Here is a 23,952-nt window from a genome sequence, read left to right as displayed (position 1 = left end):
CTCCACTACATCCAGATTAGGCACAAGAGCTTGCACATATATACACAATCCATTACAAATCAGGCAGGAATAGGACATATATCTCTAACACATATCTTTAACACCATAGGATTTTATACAACAATTCCCAACATCTTCTCTCAACACTGCAATACATATTTAAACATATAAGAAGAAAGAGCATTTATCAGTTATGCACCTCTTCTCACTAAATCCCAATCCAATCCAAAATCAATCACTGTGTGCATCTAAGAGAACATTTGGTTTTGTTGTTATTTCTTGACCTTACATTCTGCCACTCCCTTTAATATATTTTGTATGGCAAACAACTTTTGAAGCTGAGGGAGGTTCATAAGTAGTTTGCGACATGCCACACACTTTCAAAACTATCCCAGAAACCTTCCTGGAAATGGTGCTATGCGATCTTATAAGATTCTTTCTGTGGGCTGTACAGGGGATAGAGAAAAAAAGCTGCACATTGACAGCATGAAGCCAGATTTCCCACAGTCCTTGGAAACAATGTCAAGTGATCATGTAACACTATTTTCTATGGCATTTCAATTTTGAAAGCATGTGGAAGGGGGCACATGTCCTAGCTTTGCAGAGAGGCTTTTCCCTTGAAGGAACTTAAAGAAAATAATAAATGTGAGTTGGATCCCAAAACATTTGGAGAGTCACAGATTTCCCATCCTGCTCTAAAACTAAAGTGCAGGCATGGAGAACCTTTAACCCTCCAGCTGTTGCTGTCCCATCAGCCCCACCAAGATGGTCAGTGGCCAGGAATGATGGGAGTTGTAGTCCAACAACTTCTGGAGAGCCAAAGGTTCTTCATGCCTGCTATAGAGGGAGCAGACTTTCCCTGGTCCTATTATCTGCAGTTTCTTCCGTCTCCTGGGTAGCACCACTGAAAACTTTCCAACCTGGAAGATTGGGGCTGGATATTTAAGAAAGAAACTTACAAGAGAAGCCCAAACTTTAATATTACGCCACCTTTACCTACATAGTTGTAAAGGGACAGAAATAACCCTCCTATATCTAATAATAATAATCATGTAGCCAGATCTGTTTTTGCCTCTGATACAGTCTGTAGGGTTTATGTTGTATCATCATGGAATAAGGACATGCCAATTTTGCATTGAGCTTACATATTTAGGAATGCTTTTCAGTTGTGGGCAAAAAGCTCTTTAAAAGAATAGCAGCCCTGTATCAAAAAGTTTACATAAGCCAAGTTATGTAAAGTACACATCCATTGAAACGATGTTCCTACATAAATTAATATCACCTCCTTAGCTTCCATCTCAACTATGAAAATTGGCTCCATCTGTTTCATTTCTATTACTTTTTTTAATTAGGAGGAAAATTGTCAAGGATATCTGAAAATTCCTCTTCACATTATCAAACGCAGAGAAGAAAGGAAAGCTTTTATCCTTTATTTCATTTGTCTTACCTACATGATAATGCTGATTATGTCTCTTTTATTCTTTCACGAGCTTCACTGTTTGTTTCATCACTGAAAATGTAAGCAAATTTACTGTTCTTATATCTTTGTTTACTCCTTTTTTCCAAGTTAGATTTTGATAATGCTTCCTTTCTAGTAATAACAAGAATTGGGTGCTTGTTCAATGAATACACTTTTCTTCTTTGCCTTATCTTTAGATGAAAGCAGTTTCTTTGAAACTACACAAAAAGACACCTAAATTAAAATGCCATATAGAGAAACTGCAAGAACGAGTCTTTCTTGGAAGGGGAAAAAATTACATGGTTTACACCCCTCCCCTTACTTAAAATCCCAATGACTTATGGCATCTTTCAGCTTCCTATATTAGATATTTTAAAATGTTTTTAAAATAATAATTAAAAAATCTAGTTTAAAATCCTTTAAAAAGTTTCCATTTCAGACTGAAAGTGTCATGCTGTAAATGAACAAGGAGAGGAACAACCCATACTGCCCGGTCCTATAGAGGGTCTTTTTTTTTACTTTCCAGCCAAGGAAGTTGTGCAAAAATACTTATTCTGCAGTTTAACAGAGGCCTAAAATGGGACTTGAAAAAGATCTAGCTGTGAAAGGAGCCCTCTTGGGCCAAGATGACACTTTGAGAGCCTTTCTCCCCTCCCTGGAAAATTTGGTGTGGTCCATTATCATACCCCAATAATTCAGGAGCCACCACAGCAAGCAAGAGCAACACAGCTTTTGTCCCAACTCCGAATTAGCAAAGGGAAGAATTTTGTGCTGGGGCAGGCGGGGCCAGTGTCTCTACCCTTAACACACAGATCTTGATGTAACTTACTTGATAGAGAAGCATATAGGCAGGGTTGGAATTCTGGAGAGGCCACTGTGGCAGGCCCAACCTACCTACTTGTTTTAAACGGTGGGTCCAGTCTACCTTCTTGCTATTCTCTTGGGGTCTTAGGGTCTGTTCACATTACCACCTTACAGTGCAGTTGTTCTTCTCAGCTCAGGCATTGTACAATTCTTTCCTCTCCAGCTGTTCACATCAGCACAGCTTTGTTAGTGTCAGATTAGTTTCTGTTTGGGTTCACCCCAAGGAGTGTTGACCAGCCAGGATATCTTTACCCTGTGCAAAGTTGTTTACCCCTTACCTACAAATGCATTAGGAGCAGCTTAAGAACTCCAGTTCGATCGAGAAACAATGCATCAAACAGTTGGATTTTGTAACAAAGTACAGGATAGGTTGGATGTTGCCCCCAGAGGTGCATCCCATTGTCATTCAAGACAAATATATGCCAACAAATTTGGAGTCAAGAGTCTCAGAATCCCTTCCTAGCTACCCTGGAACCTGCCCCTTCCCTCTATGATTCTTTTCCCAGAGTCCTACTTGTTTTTATTCATTTATTTCACGAGACAGCAGCATCTTAACCAACAATAAGTTTAAGGGCAGATTGTAAATTCACATAAGATTAAGAAAGGCTCAGATTACCTTTCACATTTATGCAGAAGTAAGTTCTATTTGGATACGGGGTGGCGCTGTGGGTTAAACCACAGAGCCTAGGACTTGCCAATCAGAAGGTTGGCAGTTCGAATCCCCGCCACAGGGTGAGCTCCCGTTGCTCGGTTCCTGCTCCTGCCCACCTAGCAGTTCGAAAGCACGCCAAAGTGTAAGTAGATAAATAGGTACCACTCCGGCGGGAAGATAAATGGCGTTTCCGTGCGCTGCTCTGGTTCACCAGAAGCGGCTTAGTCATGCTGGCCACATGACCCGGAAACTGTACGCTGGCTCCCTCGGCCAATAAAGCGAGATAAGTGCCACAACCCCAGAATCGGTCACGACTAGACCTAATGGTCAGGGGTCCCTTTACCTTTTTAAGTCCGGTTCAGTTCAAGAAGGAATGCATAGCATTACAGTCTATATTTAGTAGGCTTACATCTTCTGTTTAGGGAAACGTCAAATACTATTGAGCGGTGTATTCATGGAGAAGCCTCTTATTGTGAGGGGAATACCCTATAATGTCCTTTTCATTTTTTAGCTGCAAAAAATACCACAAACCCATATGCAGCCCGCACCTACAGTTCTCCGGCCACTTACTTCAAAGAAGCACATGACTTACTCTAATTTAAAGGTGATAATTCACTTGGTAAAATGGGCATGTTGAGTGCATGGGACTATGCTGTGTTTGGCATGTGGTAAAGTAGTAGCTTTGTGCTTTTGGGGGTTTTTTAAACCTGGTTTGCAGATCATTTATCAAAGAGTTCCCAAAGGTCACTTGAGCAAAAAATGTCAGTGAAGTTGTAAGCTCGCTATGACCACTTCACCTTGTATAGAAATCAGAATGGATGTACTCTGCTCAAATTCTCAACAGTCCAATTCAGTTGTCTGAATAACCTCTAAGCAGTTTGAGCATTATCGTTAGGGAGACTTACCTACTAGCTGGGAAGATGCAATTTGCTTTCATTATGTTCAGCTTTCAAGAGTTGCTTTCACACCAGTTCTGACCTGCCAGCCAGACATACAAGCATTTTTAGTTGGCCTCTTTGATATTTTTTTAAATGATTGAGATTAGAGCAGGCACACTAAATATTTATGGCTGATTGCAACCTCTAGCTGATTTTTTCTTTAAAAAATAACATTCTGAAAATACAACACTCTTTAAATGTTTGATTAAGGATACCTTTTATTTATGTCAGCACAAAGAAGAGTGCAGCTGTACAAAACATACATCAATGTCCAAAGTTAAAAGACATTAAAATTCATAAGGTTCATTTTCTGACGTTCTCTACAAACTGTAGCTGAGAGTTTGTCACAGAGTTAACATCAGCAATAAAATTATATAACTGCTGGTGTCACATTCCTTGAGGTACATTCAGAGGCATCTACAATTTTACAGACGAGTTTTACTTATTTCAAAAATGAACATAAATTATCCTTAATCTTACTTTCTGTAATAGTAAAAGGATGTGTCAGAGGAAATCATCTATATTCCAGGGAGGTTTAGCTAAGACAAAGATGAGATTCGGGGTCGTTGTGTTTCATTTTGTTCCATTACATGCAACGCCAACAAAACTGCAGGAAGTGAAAATAATTTACAGCAATCCCCTTGTTTAGTAAAGGAGATTAGATACAAAATTTTGTGACAGACTTACTGGCACTCCAAGCAGACGGTTCAGAATTTCCTGTTGCCTGAGAAGGAATGCTATTGTGCCTATGTCTAGATGGTGGGTTTCCAATTGGCCACTGTGAGAAAAGAATGCTGAACTGGATAGATCTTTGGTCTGATCTCATAGAGTCCTTCTTACGATTCACTAGCCTTGTTTGGTTGTTTCATTTCTGTGCGTGATAGCACTCGTGTGAGGGGGCAGCCAGAGTGTGCTGCCAAGCCCCACCCAATCCCCCATGTTTCAAAGACTCATCTGTGGCCCTCCAGATGTTGGTAGACTACAGTTCCCATCATCCTTTCGCAGAGGCCATGCTAGCTGGGACTGGAGGGAGCTGGAGGGACATTGTTTTCCCATTTCCACAAGGAATGAAACCACAAAAATCCAAGGGTAGCTCCGTTGCAATATTGCCTCAAGCAAGATGGCTGTGGATAGTGGTTGAGTAAGTTCATTATTAAAGATACATCAGGATGCTCAACAGAACATACATACACTTAACGCCTTCCCAGGTCACACTGAACCTATGTGAAATGGCCACCACATGTAGGGGGGAAACACTTATGGTACAATGGTATAGAACTCCAGTAAGAAACTGAAGACTTTGCATGCTTATTCTGACAGCTGTTGAAAATGTGACACCTCTGTTGGTGGTGATGTCAACAAACCAAAATAATTCCTGGAAATAAATTCTAACAGCAATAAACAAGAAAGTTAATAAGAAATTTCCATTGCCCCCAAGGTATTGTTGCAAATGTATGATAAAAGACAGGTGGCAAAGGGATAAAGAGACTCTCCACTTTTATATGATCATGACAGCTAGAATTGTTTGCACAAAGTATTGGAAAACAAATCATATACCTAGGCTCAAGAGAATGGTACATCAGATTGTGGATATGGCCATCCTGAATTAATTAGCTTGAGCTTTTCAAGCTAGTCTGGGAATCATACAAAGTTTTGACAAGAATTGGAAACAGTGCAAGCAATTCTGAAGTAACAAACAAATCAGCTGTTAGTGGTCATTTTCTGCTTTTATAAATTCTATTATATAAGCAGTCATGAGTTGGGGGAGTAGCGTTTTGAGATCCCACCCCCCAGTTGTACTAAACATTGCTCAGGATTAAACAAGGATTAAACAAAGTTTGTTTGCTCCACACTTCCATTTCTTGTGGCATCGTTCTACAAAGTTTGCAGCAGCAAACTTGAGTGGTGATCGCCATGTGGTCGGATGGTGTGAAACACTCCACATACTGGGACATGGTCAGATTTCCAAAAACAGAAACCCTGTTCCCTAAATTTAGGGGCTACCAGGAACCCCTGATGGGTTCTAGACTGGGCTGCACTACTTGGATCTTTTGGTTGCACTTGACAATTACATCAAAAGAATAAAAAATGGTTCAGGCCAATAAAACTGCCTGTGCACTTCTCAATCTATGGGCATGGAGTCATCCCACAGGCAGAACTGGCATAGATTTGTAGATTCACACTGTGATCTGGATGCAAAGCCAGCTGAGAAAACGCCCCCCCCAAACTAATTTTGTTCCTGGGCTTCTGTCAAGAACTAAGAAGCTGGACGTATTTTTACATTTCTTATTTCCCTAAGTCATGGAACAGATTTATACAACCATTTTATATAATAACAATTCCTGCCAAAGGATTACAAATCATGCCGGACAATCCAGACAAATGGACTCAACATCTATTATGACCACTTTTACAACTTTAGTGTAAAGCGAGAGGTCTCTCAACCTCCTAATAATAGCATGGAGAACTTCCACTGCAGTTCCAAGGTATTTGCACTACAGGAGAAAGTGCTTCAATCTTAACTATGGCTAGCAATGAAGAAAAATAACACAGGGGAGGGAGGGATAGTAGAGGCACTGATAGCAATAGAAGGCTATCAAGAGTAATAAGGAATATAAGAAAATACAGTTCTATAAAACAAATCACAGCAGCAGACACCTTAATGGTCCAGCCAAACACATGCTGAAATACAAAAAGCTTTCTGTCTTATTGTAGAAGTGTATGGGGTGGAATTTGTTTTTGGGGCTTCCAATTCAAACTATCTTCCTAAAAAACCAAAATAGTCATTTTGAGTCAGGAATTTGTGGGTTTTTTGGGGAGGGGGGATTTATTGACTCCCTCCACCCTGATGTCCCAGTGTCCACCATCTGGCTAGACCCCTGACATATCAAAAAAATTACCACATCCCACATTCTATTCCAGGGTTTTCCAAATGTGAGGATCCAACTATTTTTGGACTACAACTCCCATCATTCCTAGCTAGCACGACAGCGGTCAGATGATGTGAATTGTAGTCCAAAAACAGCTGGAGACCCAAGTTTGGGAAAGCCTGCTCTAATCAGTCCACCTACCCATGGATCTCTATGATAACCAATACATGGCTCTGTCAATCCATTAGGTCATAATAAGCCCTAGTAGTGGTGTAGTGGTTAGAGCATCAGACTAGGATTTGGGAGACCAGAGTTGAAATCCCCACTCGGCCATGGAGCTTGCTGGGTGACACTGGGCCAATCACTGCCTGCAAGCCTAACTTACTTTACAGGGCTGTTGTGGAGATTACATGAGCAGGAGGGGAACCATGCCTGCCATCTTGAGGTCCTTGGAGAAACAGATGAGAAATGAATAGCTCAGTTAGTAGAGACTGGGACTCTTAATCTCAGGGTTATAGGTTCGAGCCCCATGTTGGACAAAACATTCCTTCATTGTAGGGGGTTGGACTAGATGGCTCTCATGGTCCCTTCCAACTCTACAATTCTGTAATTTATGAAATGCAATGAATGAATGAATGAAGTTTCACAGTGCATAGAAAAGTACTGTACTTCATCCTCTATATATTCCCACCACTGTTACAGGAGGGGCTGTTAGCCGGTTCATGCCTTGCTAGCCACAGTTTGGAAGTTCCTCTTGTATGGTATTGACTGCATCCATGTTGCTCCTGGTAGTAGCTGAAGGAACTGCATCAAGGGAACCAGCAACTGTGCTTTGCTTGTTATTTCTTGCATTTTTATTCCTCCCTGTTCTGCCTTCCTTTCAATAGTGGAGGTTTCATTTACTTGGCATCTGCAGGCTTTGCCTTAGTGGGGAAAAACTGGATGGCTTGACTTCTGAAAATATTGGACAATTCTTTCCAAATAGAATTGTTTATTAACTTCCTTAGGGGGTGACTTAAGAAATAAGGGAGGAAGGGAAAGAAAGAAAGAAAGAAAGAAAGAAAGAAAGAAAGAAAGAAAGGGGCTGAAAAGCAGTAGGGTGAGCTTTTGGAGCCCAGCAGTGCTGGTTCTGAGGAGCATAATTAATATCTAGAAACTTTTCAGTATTAACAGACTAAGACAATCTTTGCTGATCTCTGCACAGTTTGTGTCCAAGGATGACCAGCTGAGAGATTAATCAAGTCATCCAAAGTGGAAAATTAAAAGCCATGGGGATAACACCGTCAGGGTCTGCAAGGTGGCTCTCCTGCAGAAACAGAGACCTTGGCGGTGGCTTGATGGTCTTTGAGACATTTGCTTCTAGGCAGTCAAGTTTTCCACTGTGGTTCTTCATCTTTCTCTCACTTTTCCAACGAAAGAACAGGAACGCCGGTCTTGAGATGTTAAGCTGTGGAATTTTCTGACTATAATGATGATAAACATGTTGTCTTCCAGATGTGAAAATAGAACAGTACCAGGAGGTGCTTCTTCATCCTTCTCCATGTCTTCTATTAGTTTAGCTGTCTATTTGTTCCCGCAGAGTAGTAGGAACCTCATAAATGAGCCTGCCTTATTCACATTTTGGTGTTTCAGTTGGGTGTAATGATCTGCAAACACATTTCCAAAAAGCAAAGGGATGACTAATATCATAGTTGCTTATATGTGCAGCCTGAAATCATTAGGTATTTATTTCTTTGATACAGAAGCCTTGTTAGGATGCATCTCAAACAGAGTACTGCTCACTGCCTAGCTGCAATCCAGTCCCCCCTTAAACAAGGTCGTCAGGGTTTTGGATTGAACAAAGGTATCCATCTCTTCGCTCTCTCCAGCCAGGTCAATTGGCCGGCCACCAGACAGGCAAGCAGGAGCCTCGACTGCAGTCTCCCACCCAACAAAAGTGGTATCCCTGCCAGTGGAGGCTGCTTGGTCCCTACAAGAGGGCAACCCAACAGCGGGGCTGAGCTGGCCTGGGATCCACTGGATCCCTAGCTGTTCTCACTGCCACTGCTGGCAGACAGGGGGCCTGATCTGGGCCCAGCCTGAAACTAGTGCTATCTACCTGCCCCACCCACGTACTCCTGCTGCCTCCATGAGCAGCTGGGCTGTGGGTGTGGTGGTATTTCAGCCACTCCACAGAGTCTCAGTGGTGGCAGCAGAACGATAGGACTGCTCTGCTCAGAAGCATAAAGTGTGCAGGCATGCCTTGCTGAATTGCAGCCTGAAGTAAACCTGAGAACAGAGAGCTGAAACAACTGCCTATTGCTTTCCCCTTTGCCCCGTGTCCACTTACCTCCCCGCCTTCTATTGTTTCCCAAGCATCAAATGCCATACTGTAAGCTCCTTGGGGTAGGGGCCTCTCCTCTTGTATTCTGTTACACACCATGCACACTGACGATGCCACATGACAGATGATTTCACATCTGTCATGTGTTGTGTGAGGGGGGAAGAATCTCTATGTTGAAAGCTTGCCTTGTGTTAGTCCCATGGACATATTTTGCAGTTATTTGTGCAGACCATTAAAAGCCACAAAAGGGGTCTGCATTTATCCCAGCTCTCCACATTTACCCATCCCTCCTCTTTCTCTACATTTGACAACAAGAGCCTCACACGCAGCCAGCAGAGCTTAAAACTGGCGGGGGGAAATGAAAAAAGAAAAAGAAAAGAAAAGACTGAGAGATTTAATTAACAAATGCAGAAGAGAGACAGAAATGGTTGAGATTCCTGCTGTAAGATTTACATAGATGGACAGGATGGAGCTTGCTCAAGATGTGGGGAGGGTACAGTGGGGGGGGGAGTGGAAGATTCTGTCCAAAAATAAAATGAATCCATATATGCAGAGAAAGAATGGGTAGCCATTTTGCAGTTAGGAACAGTTTGTATATTAAGGGATGTATCTAACTTGCAAATAACAGGTGGGGGGGGGGAGGAGGAAATTTTGATTCAGTTTGTGGCAGGGGCAAAAGGTTAAAGCTTCCCTTCCTCTATGATACAAACCTGACCTAGCGCCAAATATCAAACAGCCCTGAGTAGGCACAAGCATCCGTTAACCAGCATGCTAGTAACTAAAGTAACTTGTAACACTGAAGGGCAACTGGATGCTGATAATTTTATGCTGCGAGCTCCAAATGTTGCCTAGCAACTGACTGACTTGCCACATCCATACCACACATTTAAAGCACTGTGGTACCACTTTAAACAGTCATGGCTCCCCCAATGAATTGTGGGAGCTTTAGTTTGCTAAGAGTTTTTAGGATACCTCTATTCCCCTCACAGAGCTCCAATTCCAGAAGTTTTCTGTGAAGAAAGATTGTTAAACCAATCTGGTTGTTAAATCTGATAATTCTAGCTCTGGGAAGGGAATAGGGGCCTCCTAGCAACCCTCAGCATCATTAGCAAGCTACAGCTCCCAGGATTCTCTGGGGGAAGCCATGACAGTTTCACGTGACATCATAGTGCCTTAAATGCATAGCGTGTTGGGGAACCTCAGGCCCATGCAACAACCGTAGCTCTCCAGGCCTCTCTGTTTGGCACCTCAGGACTCCCCAGCCCTGCTCCTTCCCAAGGCCACTCGTCCACTCCCAAAGCCCATCTCTTACCAGCCCTGCTCTGCAATCTTCAAGGCATTTGGCCTGGCTGGAACATGTCACTGAACTGTCACAATGGCTCTTGCACACCTGGATGGAGAATGAAGAGGGCTGTGTGGGTGTGCATGCTGAAACCTTGGACTGGAATGTCAACTATTGTGCAAAGATAAAATTTGCATGGGTTATAGCACCCACTTTTGCCTCTGGTCCCACCCACAGCTGGCATGGAACCACTAGAAGGTCTCCAATGACTGCAACCCTCAGAAGAAGAAGAGTTTGGATTTGATATCCCGCCTTTCACTCCCTTTCAGGAGTCTCAAAGCGGCTAACATTCTCCTTTCCCTTCCTCCCCCACAACAAACACTCTGTGAGGTGAGTGGGGCTGAGAGACTTCAAAGTGTGACTGGCCCAAGGTCACCCAGCAGCTGCATGTGGAGGAGCGGAGACACGAACCCGGTTTCCCAGATTACGTGACTACCGCTCTTAACCACTACACCACACTGGCTCTCAGGCCAAAAGGGTTCCTCACCGCTGGAGGTTTCAGGCAATTCTGAAATTGATGTGGAGCTGTTTGTCCCGTAATATTTTATACAGTGGTACCTAGGGTTTAGAACTTAATTCATTCTGGAGGTCCATTCTTAATCTGAAACTGTTCTTAAGCTGAGGTACCACTTTAGCTAATAGGGCCTCCCACTGCCGCCGGTCTGCCACCACGTGATTTCTGTTCTGAAGCAAAGTTATTAACCTGAGGTACTATTTCTGGATTAGCGGAGTCTGTAACCTGAAGTGCCTGTAACCTGAGGTACCACTGTATAATAATTTCCTTCTGCAGCTTCTTCTTTTAAAAGCACACTCAGCTGTAAGTACCTGGAAGCCATTTTTACAGCAATTCACACTAGCTTATGCAGGCAGGGGTGACTTCCCAATATGAGTGTACTGAATGGGCAACCATTATTACAGTCTTCCTGGGGTGGTTCCCCAGCCCCCCCCAGCCCCCGCCCCCCTGCCGCAGGCATATGCATTATTCTGCACAGGTGATCTGCACCTCTAAAATGACTAAAATTGTGCCAGAATAAAAATTATAGCAGGTGGCAATTTGGAGAGATAGAGAAATAAAGTATTATAATTATAGTTAACAATTATATATAATGATATGCAGGCTGTTACTTTAATACTCATCTGCGTCATTCTGCAAATGGGATGCTGCACCTTTGCAACCTCTGGGACAGATGGAATTTCAGCTTCAATGAGCCCTTTGAGGAGCACTAGGGAAATATGTCTGTAAATAACAGACCATTTATTTTGGCACAGGGCTTCTTCTCTTGCCCAAATGAAGTGCTGTAGCGGAGTCTCCTTGAGAACATGACATAACAGAATGGATAATTTGTCTGTTCCCAAAGGTGACTTTTCAAACACTGTTTTAAAATAATCTGCTGTGGGGATAAGGAGACATAACAAGGCAGGGAAGGCAAATGAAGTTCAGCCTGTTTGATAGAGAAAAAGAAATTTCACCTTCCCTGTCAGCAGCTCTGTCTTATGGAAATTATACGGGTGGATTTATGGAAATTCTTTTTTTTCTTTCCCCTTCTCTATCTCAGCTTAAAATGGAAGCAAGTTCCAAAACTGTTTCTCCATGTTGAAACAATTTCTCCAAGGGAAGGCGATTACAGTGAAGCTAAATAAATATTTGATTTCTAGATGCCCAAATCATGGCCACAGTAAGGACTGTGAATTACATCAGATTTACGTGTTTGTCCCAGGAATAGTGAAGCCGCTTTATACTGAATAAAACCATTGGTTTACTTAGCCCAGTGCTGCTCCATAGGACAGATTGAAGGCCTTTCCCCCAGCGCTTTTGATGCATTTTAAAATATGGATTTATTCTGCAGATAATCAATAATACACCACCACAATCACAATGACACAGTCACATCATAAACAATATCTAAACATATTAAAAATGACAACATTAGTATCTTAGAAACCTTAAAACCCATTAAACATAAAACATTTTAGATTCAAGCAAGTCTTATATTAATATGGCTAATACTGTATATCACTTTTGATCTCAGTCTTAGGATGATATCAGACAAAGTGGGCCTTGCTTGAATATGACTAACAACGGCTATGGCCCTTACATTTCTCATGATTATTCAGTAAGCTTTTATAATATCTCATTTAGACCAAAGCAATATCAAAACTTACCTATCAGTAAATTAGTAGGATAAATCAGCCTCATATAATCAACGTGCTTATGTCTAATTAATGCATGAAAGAGTTAATGCAGAGGGGTTAAGATCACAGAGTAAGCTGTCCTGCCAGCCTCAGATAGGTCATTCCCCCTCACCTTAGGAGAAAGGGTTACCAAACTCTTTGTTCTCTTACTACCAGTGCTTTTTTTCTTTAAAAAAAAATGTTTACGGGTACTCTCATTTTCCTACTCATATTGAAATACTGTCCCTCAATGAAGCCAAACTTAGATTCACAAAATGTTTAGGGGTATGCATACCCCTGTGCCATCGCAAAAGGCACTGCTCACTTCCATCATGTGAACCCAGCAAATAAGGAAGTGTATGGCTTAAGTGAACCTCTCTATGTTTCTATACGAATAATTTTGAAACATTCACTATTTTGGAACCTCTTTCTGCTGTATGGAAAAGCATGAATCTGACAGTTGAATGGTTCATAAGTAAATCATTTTTAACTTACCAAACATGTGGTCTCTTTCTATGCTAAGGGAAGTGGAGAAGGTTGGAAGCAACTTAGAAGAGGTTATTTTAAAGGTTGGCTTTACTTTGCTGCATGTTTTGTGATTTCAAATCTCTGTTGGGGCTCCCTCACCAGAGTCCTTGTCCCAAACTTAGCTCTAGGCATCCAGAGAATTCTCCTTTTATAAAATCTAGTATCTTTTATCCTTTTAACAAAATACAAAAAAACCTCCAACACTTACAACACATGCCAGGGGGGCAGGGTCACTCAAAACAGGACACAACAGACAAAGAGAACAAGCAAACCAGCAAGCAATATGAAGAATTTGTATCTTTCCCCCTCATGTTTTTGCAACATAGGGAAAGAATTGCTGCAACCCATATTTGCTTATTATTCTAGAAATCTCTAGAAAACCATCGTTGATACCTTCCTTGTCCAATCCACAAAATCCATTAGTTGTATTAACTGAAGATGCTGGGGACAATTTATATAAGAAAAACGCTGGACAACAGCCCTTCTTATGTAATGCCAATGTTTTAGGATGTTCAAATTATAGGCAATATTGCAAATGTTATCCAGGATAGGTGAGAAGCTTGGTGCTTTCTCCAAAATCATTTTAGCCCTTTGAGAGGTGCTGGTGACCTGAAAGCAGGGTATTGCGTGGGATGGGGCAGTTAGTAAAGTCCTTGGCTGATTGCACATCTTCAAATGGGCTTGCTGTAGCCACCAATCAGCAGACAGCACAAGTGGCTGAGGGGTCCAATGAAGACTTCTGCTCTCTCATAGGCTGCAAATGATGCTCTGAGCATCATTTCCCTTGGGGTGGTAGAAAACGCTGTGACCATTATTTCCCAAAGGATTTGATTTGATATAAAGGAGAAATATCCTGTCTTTGCTCACTGGAAGGACAGATCGTGAAGCTGAGGCTCCAATACTTTGGCCACCTCATGAGAAGAGAAGACTCCCTGGAAAAGACCCTGATGTTGGGAAAGATTGAGGGCACAAGGAGAAGGGGACGACAGAGGACGAGATGGTTGGACAGTGTTCTCGAAGCTACCAGGCATGAGTTTGACCAAACTGCAGGAGGCAGTGGAAGACAGAAGTGCCTGGCGTGCTCTGGTCCATGCGGTCACGAAGAGTCAGACACGACTAAACGTCAACAATCCTGTCTTTGTCAGTCCTCCACTGCCTGATATCACGTCCCCAAAGGGCAGGTGGCAGAGTGCAGTGTGGCATGAGCAGAATCCAGATGGGTAGCCTGCTCACTGTGCCCTGCTGAGTTGTGTTTTCCATGGGGCTACTCAAATAGATGAGCATCCCTTATTTCGGTTCTCATCCCATCCCTAACTGTCATGACAACTGCATCAATGCATAAACTCTAGGCTTAAAATCATGCAAGTTTCTGGCAGGTTTTTTAGAATTTAGAACTCTTTGTCCTGGCTGAAAAGCAAATGTATTTCCCCCCCAGACATTGAACATGACCAGCCTTACTTGATGCATTGATGTCCCAATAAGGATGGGTCACGCGTCCTACTTTACAGCAGAGAGATCTCTATTTGAAGGGCTATGGAAGGACAGTCCTCTGTTTGAAGGAGTCCTCAAATTTGAAAGGCTGCTTGGTTTAAAGCTTAAAATCCACAAGAAAGGGAAGCAGCGGGCTTGAAATTGCCCACCAATAGTTTGCACCGGAACAGTGTGCCGAGGAGGTAATGTGTAAGTGCCCACTTTTGTGCTCATTCCTGTCCCCTTATAAAGGTAAATGAGGTCATTCTTTTGTGGTCCTACTTAGAACCTAGCTGCTCCCCAATCTCCATCATGGAAACCATGCTGCCATCTCTGGTTCTTTCTCCCTATCCCCTAACCATTACTCAGTCATAGCCATTCCTATCTGAAGTGTCCCAAAACACTGCTGCCTAGTGCAGAAGTCATTCAGCTCTAATTCAACTTTCATGGGCAGAGCTTTCCAAACGTTTCATGTTGGGGACACACGTTTTAGACATGCATCATTTCACGACACAGTTTTATTAGCAAACCAGAGGTTAAACTAACCCCTTCCCAGCTCTGGGTGTAGCGCAGGGGGCATTCACACGACACACCTACACCCTGCAGGCGACACAGTAATGTGTCGAGACACAGAGTTTGGAAAGCTCTGTTCTGGGGATTATTAACCATAGCTCCCCATCATATACTATACTGAGAGCCAGTGTGGTGTAGTGGTTAGGAGTGGTAGACTCGTAATCTGGTGAACCGGGTTCGCGTCCCCACTCCTCCACATGCAGCTGCTGGGTGACCTTGGGCTAGGCACACTTCTTTGAAGTCTCTCAGCCCCACTCACCTCACAGGGTGTCTGTTGTGGGGGAGGAAGGGAAAGGAGATTGTGAGCCACTTTGAGACTCCTTCGGGTACTGATAAAGCAGGATATCAAATCCAAACTCTTCTTCTTCTTCTTTAATGAACCCCCGTTCAGCCTTTCCTTTGATTGCACCCAGCAAAATGGTAAGCAAGGCTGGTGGATGGCTGAACTGCCACTGGTACAGATAGAAACCTGGCCAGTGAGAATGGGAATGAGAAGCCCCTTTATTGCCTCCCACCACATGTAGACTAAATATGCAGAGGGACAGTGGGCTCATGCCTAGTAGCACCACCCACAACCTCTGCTATTCAGCTGAGGTCCTGAAAGAGGTTCTGTGTGCGTACGTAGGTCCCCCATGTGGGTATCAACCCTGATTGCTTAGGATTGTGGATTGCATGGACTCTACAGCTGCTGAGAGTGGGTGGGGCCTCTGGGCACAATCCCCTCCAAATATTCAGAATGTATACTGCCTGGAAGATGTAAAGGTTGCTGGAATAGAGAGATTGTGTATGATATTCCTGGAGTAATTTAGCTTCTGGGCCGAATTGTGTGATGTTTGGAGACCTCCTACTTCAGTCAATTATGATCCATGAGTTAGTCATTTTGGAGGGGTTTTGGAGGGGTTATTCTATCATGATTGTGTAGCCTTGGATCACAGCTCTTGGGGGGGGGGGAGAGGAAAAGGTAATACTAAGTATATGAGCTGAATAGTGGCTTACCAATAAAAATTAATTAAGCAAAGAAGGTTCTGCTTTTGCTGTTCCCTAACTCCCAGCTCAGCAACCAACCAAGTTCCCTTATTAATGACAGTGACTATTGACCTTCATCACCTAGTAATTTACAAGAAGCAATCAAGAAACTGCAAACCTCTTCTCTTCTCGGTGAATACCTCCTTGTCTTTTCAGATTTTCAGTTAGCTAGCAAAATTTGTGTGCCAGTCATGTGCCTTTTCATTTCTCCATTACAAATCTTGCGACTGGCTGCAGTACACAGAAGCTTCACCCATTAGATTTGCTGACGGGAATATATGAAAAACAGAATATCTGTTGCAGTTACATAAAATTCATAACTATGCAAAACTGCTGAAGGCTAGACACAGTTTAAAATTAAATGGGATTTAGTACATAATGCATGTCCCACACGGAAACAGATAAGGATATCGGTAAAAAGTTAAAACTCATGGTGTGCCAGAAAAAAGCAATGTATTTCCCTAGACTTAGGGACGGATCCTTGTTTCCCACTGCGGTGTAAGAGTTCCATCAGCAAAATTCGATCTCACATTATATTTGCTATGACTGTACAAGTGTAGGGAGGGTGAATGAAGTGATTATTTCCTGTGCCAGAATCTGCTTAGATTAATGAATGCAGATTAATCTGATAGGTTTAATTAATCTGATTAATCAAACAAGGCTTAATCTGAGAATCAAACAAGCAGTCCTGATCAATAATAAGGACTTTAACATTAGTAATATTAGTGTCAAATTCCTTGCTCTCCTAAAGCCTGTCTCAGAAGGGATATTATCAGAGACAGGGTCATTAGGGCCATTATATATTTGATCCAATTTATGAATCACTTCCCATAAAACATCTTGAAGTGATTTCATGGGGAGGGGGGGACTCAGGAATAAAAAAATAAATAAAAACAATTCCACATATAAAAGCGATTTCAAATCCAACAGAGGGACAGACTGGGTTTGTTTACTCATTTGCTTACATTGTTATCCTGCCTTTCTTCCATTATGGAACCGTACAGGTAGTTGCAGGTGGTCTCCCACCCATAAACTGACCAGACCCAGGTCCTCATTTAACTTTAGCTAGGTGCTGGTTTCATTTGCCTTCAGACCACACCCTTTGGATCACAGAGCCTCAGCTGCAAAGGGAGACCCCAGGGTTGCTGCAGCACAGGCTGGGAATGGAATGGCTCAATGCACCTTGAAGGTGAGCTTCAATCCTAGATCACTTGCTAAAGCAGAGGAACCTGCTGGCCTCCAGGTGTTGCTGGCCTACAACTCTTATCATCCCTGACTATCAGCCCTGCTGCCTGGACTTTCAGGGAGTTGGAGAGCCACAAAACACCTAGACCTGCTCTACATTAAGTTAGGTTAGGTTAGTTTTTTATTGGTTGCTCTACTTGGTGCTGTTTTGTTTTTGTTTGTTTTTTTGGTAAATTGCTTCAGGTCATTTTTGTGAGGAAAGTGGCATCATCATTGTCATACAAACATTATCCTGTTTTTCATTACCACCTACACTCTGGGAATTAAGATGCCGATAAACCAAAATGGAAGCCTTGTAATGGGTCTTCCTGCAAGTTAAAAGACCTATTACCTAACTATGATCGGCATCAGTCTAATCAATATGGCAACAAGGAGAGAGGGGGTACTTTGATGATGAGCAGCTTCAGTCGCTTTATTTTAATTGGAAACACCCATAGCCTCAGCAAAGAATGTATCTCAAACGCTTAGGAACAAAAGAAGCTGCTTCATATTGAATCAAACCACTGGACAATTAACTGGTTGTGGCTCTCCAAGGTTTCAGGCAGGGTTCTCTCCCAGCCATACCTGAAGATGTGGAGAATTGAACCTGGTACCCTTTGCTTACCCAACATGTGCTTTACCACTGAATGACAGTCCTTCCTGTGGTATAACATTAACCATTAGCCCCAGAAATTGAGGTTTCTTGTGGTTACTTTCACTTTCCTATCTAGTTGCATGTGAACTCATTTATCAATGAATAACCACTTGTTCTGGCTTACAAAGTGTGTTAACCCTGTCTTATATTAAATAAGAACTGAACACTTCCCCTATTACTTATTGTTGTCTGTTGTTTAGTCGTTTAGTCGTGTCCGACTCTTCGTGACCCCATGGACCAGAGCACGCCAGGCACTCCTGTCTTTCACCGCCTCCCGCAGTTTGGTCAGACTCATGTTTGTAGCTTTGAGAACACTATCCAACCATAATTACTTATTAGAATACTTATAATTACTTGTTAGAATACTTACTCATTACAATAATTACTTATTAGAAACATCCAGATTTTCCTCTGTTCAAGATGCCAAAATTGGCTAACAAAATATGGCTTTATTTATTTTTTAATTTATTTATTACTTCTGCACAGAGCTCTCAACTTTTCCCTTTTCTTGCGAGGAATCCTATTCAGAATAAGGGACTTTCCCTTAAAAAAAGGGAAATGTTGACAGCTATGCTTCTGCAAACTGTCCTTTCTCACCTGCTCCTTCACAACCATTTTCTCTCTTTGAAAATGAAGATGATAGTCTTCAGCCTATAGAAAACTGTCCTCCTGTATGCATTCAAGAGCAAGGCACAACCTGTCTAGGGAGTGGGCCCTCTGGTGCTGAAACGGTCTCCCTTTACTTTGTCCTTCCAAAGTCAGGAGTGTGATTATTCCATAATTCTCTCACCTGATTAATTCTTAACTATGAACATAATTACACTCTCCAGAAGGTAAATCACTCTTATAAATCAGTGGCTGCTGACAGTTCATTCTTCTGCAATTCTAGTCCACTGCAGCAAAGTCAGGCAGGGAAGACTACCCAAAAGGGACATGTTTGCTAAAGCTTGCAGCCCTCTCAGAAGAACTCTTTATGAATGAAGTATTGGGAACATGAAACAAACCCTGAGTGCAAAGGCAGAGGGAGAAGTCTATAGATCATTATAATAAAACAGCAACTTTCCCTCTGGTTAGAGAGAGAGGAAAAGAGCTTGAGGTCATGTCAGCAATGAAAAGTGTCTTAAACCAGCCTGCTCAATTTCTTTCTTTGTTAGTTCATGCATCACACATGTACATTTCATACACGTGTGTATATCTGTTCTTTTTTTAAAAAAAAACAACAACAATGCAGCAATGATGCCATTTCGGATTTCAGCGAGGGGCAAGATTACATTTAAAGTTAAAATAGAAAAAAGGTGCATATTATTTTGTGAGCCTCTACTTTGTTATGCCTATTATAGCTATAGCAACATGTTTCAAGCACCGGGGTTTATCCCTTTGACATGCACACCTCGCACATGGCTCCATTTAATTGCTTTTAATAATGGTCTCTCAGTGTGTAGCACTGGCTGGACGGAATAATCGCTTGCGGCTCGAGACGTGAGAGGAGGGAGGATTGCTGTCCCTAAATGGCACTCGCACTATTAACGACATAGCAAGCAAATCTGATCAGCTTTTGACAATTAGTTTAGGCAGGCTTGGAGAAGGATGGTGAGTAAGTATATGTGTGTGTGTGTGTGTGTGAGAGAGAGAGAGAGAGAGAGAGAGAGAGGGAGGGAGGGAGGGAGGGAGGGAGGGAGCGCACCTGGCAGCGATATCAGAGGCAGAAGTTCAGCAGGTGCAGCATGGAAATATCATGCTGGGAAAAGCTTTACCTCTTGATTCCTGCCTTGGTCACTCTTGGTAACTTGGAGTCTCTGGAGTCAGCTATACAGCTGCAAATATAACGTTTAAGTGCATTATACAACTGTGACACTAGATGGCTATTGTGAGCTTATGGCAAATTCAATACATTTTAAAAAACTTTTTTAAAAAGCATTTTCACAACGTTTTTTTATATGTGTCTAGATTACACCTCTGTCTCTTAAAAGGTTCAGTTTAACAGAGATGCAGGCAGCTGGCAAAAACATGACTGGGAGAGCATCCATGATACCAAAGGCCAAGGTTAACTTCCACATATATATAATGTCAAAAGATGGATTTTCCTTGCAACATTATAACTGTGAAAGCATTTAAAAAAACAAACAAACACAAAACACAAAACCTTTTTTAATTACCTGGGACAGTTGCCTGATAAGTGGGGCAGAGTTGGGTGACCCTGTCTACTTGCAAGACATGGAATCTCATTTTAGCCATGGCAGCATCTGCTGCTACCTCTGTGTTTTTGCAATGGAAACAGATTAAGGGCTGCCCGATGCCCATCATCCTATTTCAACATAGCAATTGCCTTCCTAAAGTGGATTCCATGTTACACAAAATCCTGCATTTGGCAGAGACTTGCACCATATGCTTCAGAGAAAAGCAAAGAGGAAAATCCTGAAGAAGCTTGCAAACCACACACAAAAATACTACACAGGGAAAATTCTTCTAGACTCCAGCAGATGATTAATTTATGTCCTCCAGCACAATTAATAGCCCTTGCCATTTTGGCCCCCAAGACTGCAGATGTGGTTCTGAAAGACTAAATCTGCTCTCTGAAGAAGAAAATAATGATGGCTTAGAAAAACCCTTTTTTAGTAGAAGGAAAAAATATTAGAATTAAGGACCAGTTACATGATGCTGTGTGTTTGCCAGCCCATCAGTCTAATGGATATGCATACAGAGAATCATGAAATGAAGGAGTCTTCACTAGGTCACAATTTACTAAGCGTATTTCTCCATTTACTTCCATGCATATCCCCCCACCCCAACACATGTTGAAAAGAATAAAGAACTGGCCCCGAGTGCCACCATGTTGAGCATTATTTTGATTCCATGATGGGCCTGAAAGTTTTGATCACTGGATGGCTCTTGCACTGAACACACAATAAAATATGTGGAAACATTCACTACACGGTGCTTATATAAAGCACATGGTTGGAGCCAGCCTTCCTGAAGAGCCTTGAACCCCTCTGAACCATATTGCTGATCTGCAATAGAGCACATGAATTTACCATTGTTTGCACCAGTTCTTCGGAATTCTCTTCTAGAAATGAAGCAAGCCCCCATATTGTTATGTTTTCAATCCATTATTGAAAGCTTTTCTCCCCTCCCACCCAAGCCTTCTTGAATTAGCTCATCCCCCCCCTGCAGTATTTAATTATTGTGTGTGGCTTTGTAATCTCAGTGTTCTAAACACTGTTTTTATTATTTGCACTGTGTTTTATATTCTAAATATAATTCTATATATATTCTATATACCAGTGCATGTGGCACTAAACTAAACTAAACAGTATTTCTGTGCACTCTGGCACTCGTTATGGTCCTCCATGCGCCAGTAGCTGTTTAGTCATTCTGGCCACATGACATGGAGAGCTGTCTGTGGACAAATGCTGGCCCTCTCGGCCTGAAAAGTGTAGTGAGTCCTGTACCCCATAGTCACCTTTGACTGAACTTAACCATCCTGCGGTACTTTCCCTTGCTATATTCTATATGTGTACACTGCTCATGTATTTTTGAATGTAGAACATTTTATACATTCTTAGAAAAGTCAGGCAGTATACTCATGAGAAAGTGAGCATGTGATGGTGGAAAGTGGAAACAAGTATACTTCGTCTGTGCCCCCTGTCCCTGTTTTGGTTGCTTGCCAACGCACAGAAGGCAACTGTCTGAAGTTGGAACCTTGTCCATTCGTAGTAATTCCCTTCACATATTGGGATTCTGGAAAATCAGGCTTCTGAAATTTATGGGAGAGCATCCATGGTACTAAAGACCAAGGTTAACTTCCATATATGTGTAATGTAAAAGAGGGCCAATGCCATGTATAAGTGGCATCTAAAAAGTTGTATACAAGTGGCTGTACTGCCAAAAGCTACCCCAAATATCTTCAGATATTTGCTATCTGACCCACTGTTTGCTATGTTCATCCAGCAAGAGCTCTTCATCTCCCATCCTTGAACATTATTGTTTAAATAGTCAGAGGTACACTCATTCCATTTCATTCCAGTGTCATAGATTAAAGTATATAAGACTAATGCATTCGGACATTGCTTTTTGAAGATTAATCTTGTATTTCAAATGCCCCCAAATTCCAATTTGTGGAACTTGGTATGAATACCCACACACACCTGCCAATCTTTGTGACCCTTTAACAAGTTATCCAATTTCTTTTTTAGAGAGGTAGTCTATAAGTCAGAAATAAGTTTCTGAATTTCCTTATCCATATTTATCCTGACTTCACACCCATAAAACCTATGTTTGAGGATCTCTCAGAAAAAGTCATTAACAATCCAAAGAAGGTAGCATGCCACCATTTATTGGACCAACTAAGTAAGAAGCAAACAAGCAAACATTTTAGTTTCTGCCCAACCAAACTCTCTGAGTAGATCTGTATAAGTGTACTGTAGTACTGAGTTATTTCCATGCAAATTTCAGTAGACTTGATCCAGTCATTTGATCCAATTAAAGTATTCCTCTTACTGAATTCACTTGTTTCTATTCAAGGGGTCTGCTTACTTCTGAGATGTAGAAAAGGTCTTACTTTTCAAGCTTATTATCTGGATCAAAACTCAAGTAAAGTTTTGTCGTATTGGGTATTCTATAAAGGAACTACTTCAGAGTGAACAAATCCCTCAACCTGCTTATCATGCAATAGCTGGCAACAGCAAGTTGATTCATATAAGCCATACCTGACTTATATGAAGCTCTTGTGGTACCATATGGGCTCCACTTACTTGACAGATGGATATTGATATTTGTTCTCCTCTGCATAAAAAGTAGCTGAAGCATATGCATAACTCCTAATGGCATTAAAGCTCTGCCAATTAAGAGCATGTTCAAGCATTTGATATAATACTTGAGAGCATGTTTCACAAGTTTCATTTTCCATTTTACATCACAGGTTTGTCTAAATTTTTGTAGCTACTGTTGCTAAACCAGATGATTATGTGGAACACATTTTGTAAAACCTTTGTTGCTTTATCACCGATAAAATATAATGGCTTTTTAAAAAATCAGCAAAGTCAACTCAATAGTGTATGAAAAATTAAAAGAAGGAGGAGTGAAACTGGCCAGTTCTGCCTAAATTTGCAGTTTGAGTTCTGGTGTGCAGTTAAATCAGAAAATAATATAAGCAGGATCCAGATTCAGAAATCTTTTTGGATTCAGTGGGGCTTAGTCCCAGGTAGGTAGAATATGGATTGCAGCCTTAGTCGTGTATGATATTCCACTGAAATCAAAGAGTTTAAGTACATAACAACTACTTTAAGGACCATTGATTTCATGACTAAGTTGGAATCCAACCCCAAATGGCCCTACTGTACAATGATTAGTTAATTGAAACACACCTGGGCTTATAGTACTGGAAGAAAGTAATGGACACAATGCATGTTGATTACTTCCTGGCAATCCACAGTTCCCACAGCAAGCTGGATGATGTAACAGATGGGGGTTCCAAAGAGCTCTCTACTTAGCCTGTAATATATTCAACAGGAATAGAAATAGAGGATTAGAAAGTACACCTCTATAGTTTTATATCAGGTGTGGGGGAACTTTTTTGGCCCTCCAGAAGTTGCTGAATGACAACTTCCACTGGTCCCAGCAAGCATGATCAACGGCCAGGTGTGAAGGAAGCAACATCAGGACAGCCAAAGATTCCCCCCACATGATTATACAATATTAAACTGAAGACTGACAGGGCTTGTTTGTTTTTAGCACCATATCCTAATCCAAAATTAACTCATCAAATTGAAAGCATAGAGGGGAAAGTTGGAAAGGATGAGAATTAAATGAAAATGGTAATGTCCAGATCCAGAATCTGAGTTTTTAAAAAATAAACCT

The 23,952-nt window shown here is 41.8% G+C and overlaps 1 long non-coding RNA gene across 1 annotated transcript in view; it reads left to right on the top strand.

Annotated features, from left to right (window-relative positions):
* The window catches only part of LOC309542848, a 680,556-nt gene extending 666,464 nt beyond the window's left edge, over window positions 1–14,092 (top strand). The window contains exon 3 of the long non-coding RNA XR_014224465.1: window positions 14,036–14,092. This is a non-coding gene — a long non-coding RNA (uncharacterized lncRNA). The remainder of the gene's footprint in view (window positions 1–14,035) is intronic.
* Window positions 14,093–23,952: the final 9,860 nt, after the last annotated feature.

Source organism: Podarcis vaucheri, assembly GCF_965113315.1.
Source record: "Podarcis vaucheri genome assembly, chromosome: 1".
NCBI lineage: Eukaryota > Metazoa > Chordata > Lepidosauria > Squamata > Lacertidae > Podarcis > Podarcis vaucheri.
The sequence above is the reverse complement of the archived record's forward strand: the minus strand, read 5'-3'. Positions and strand labels throughout refer to the sequence as shown.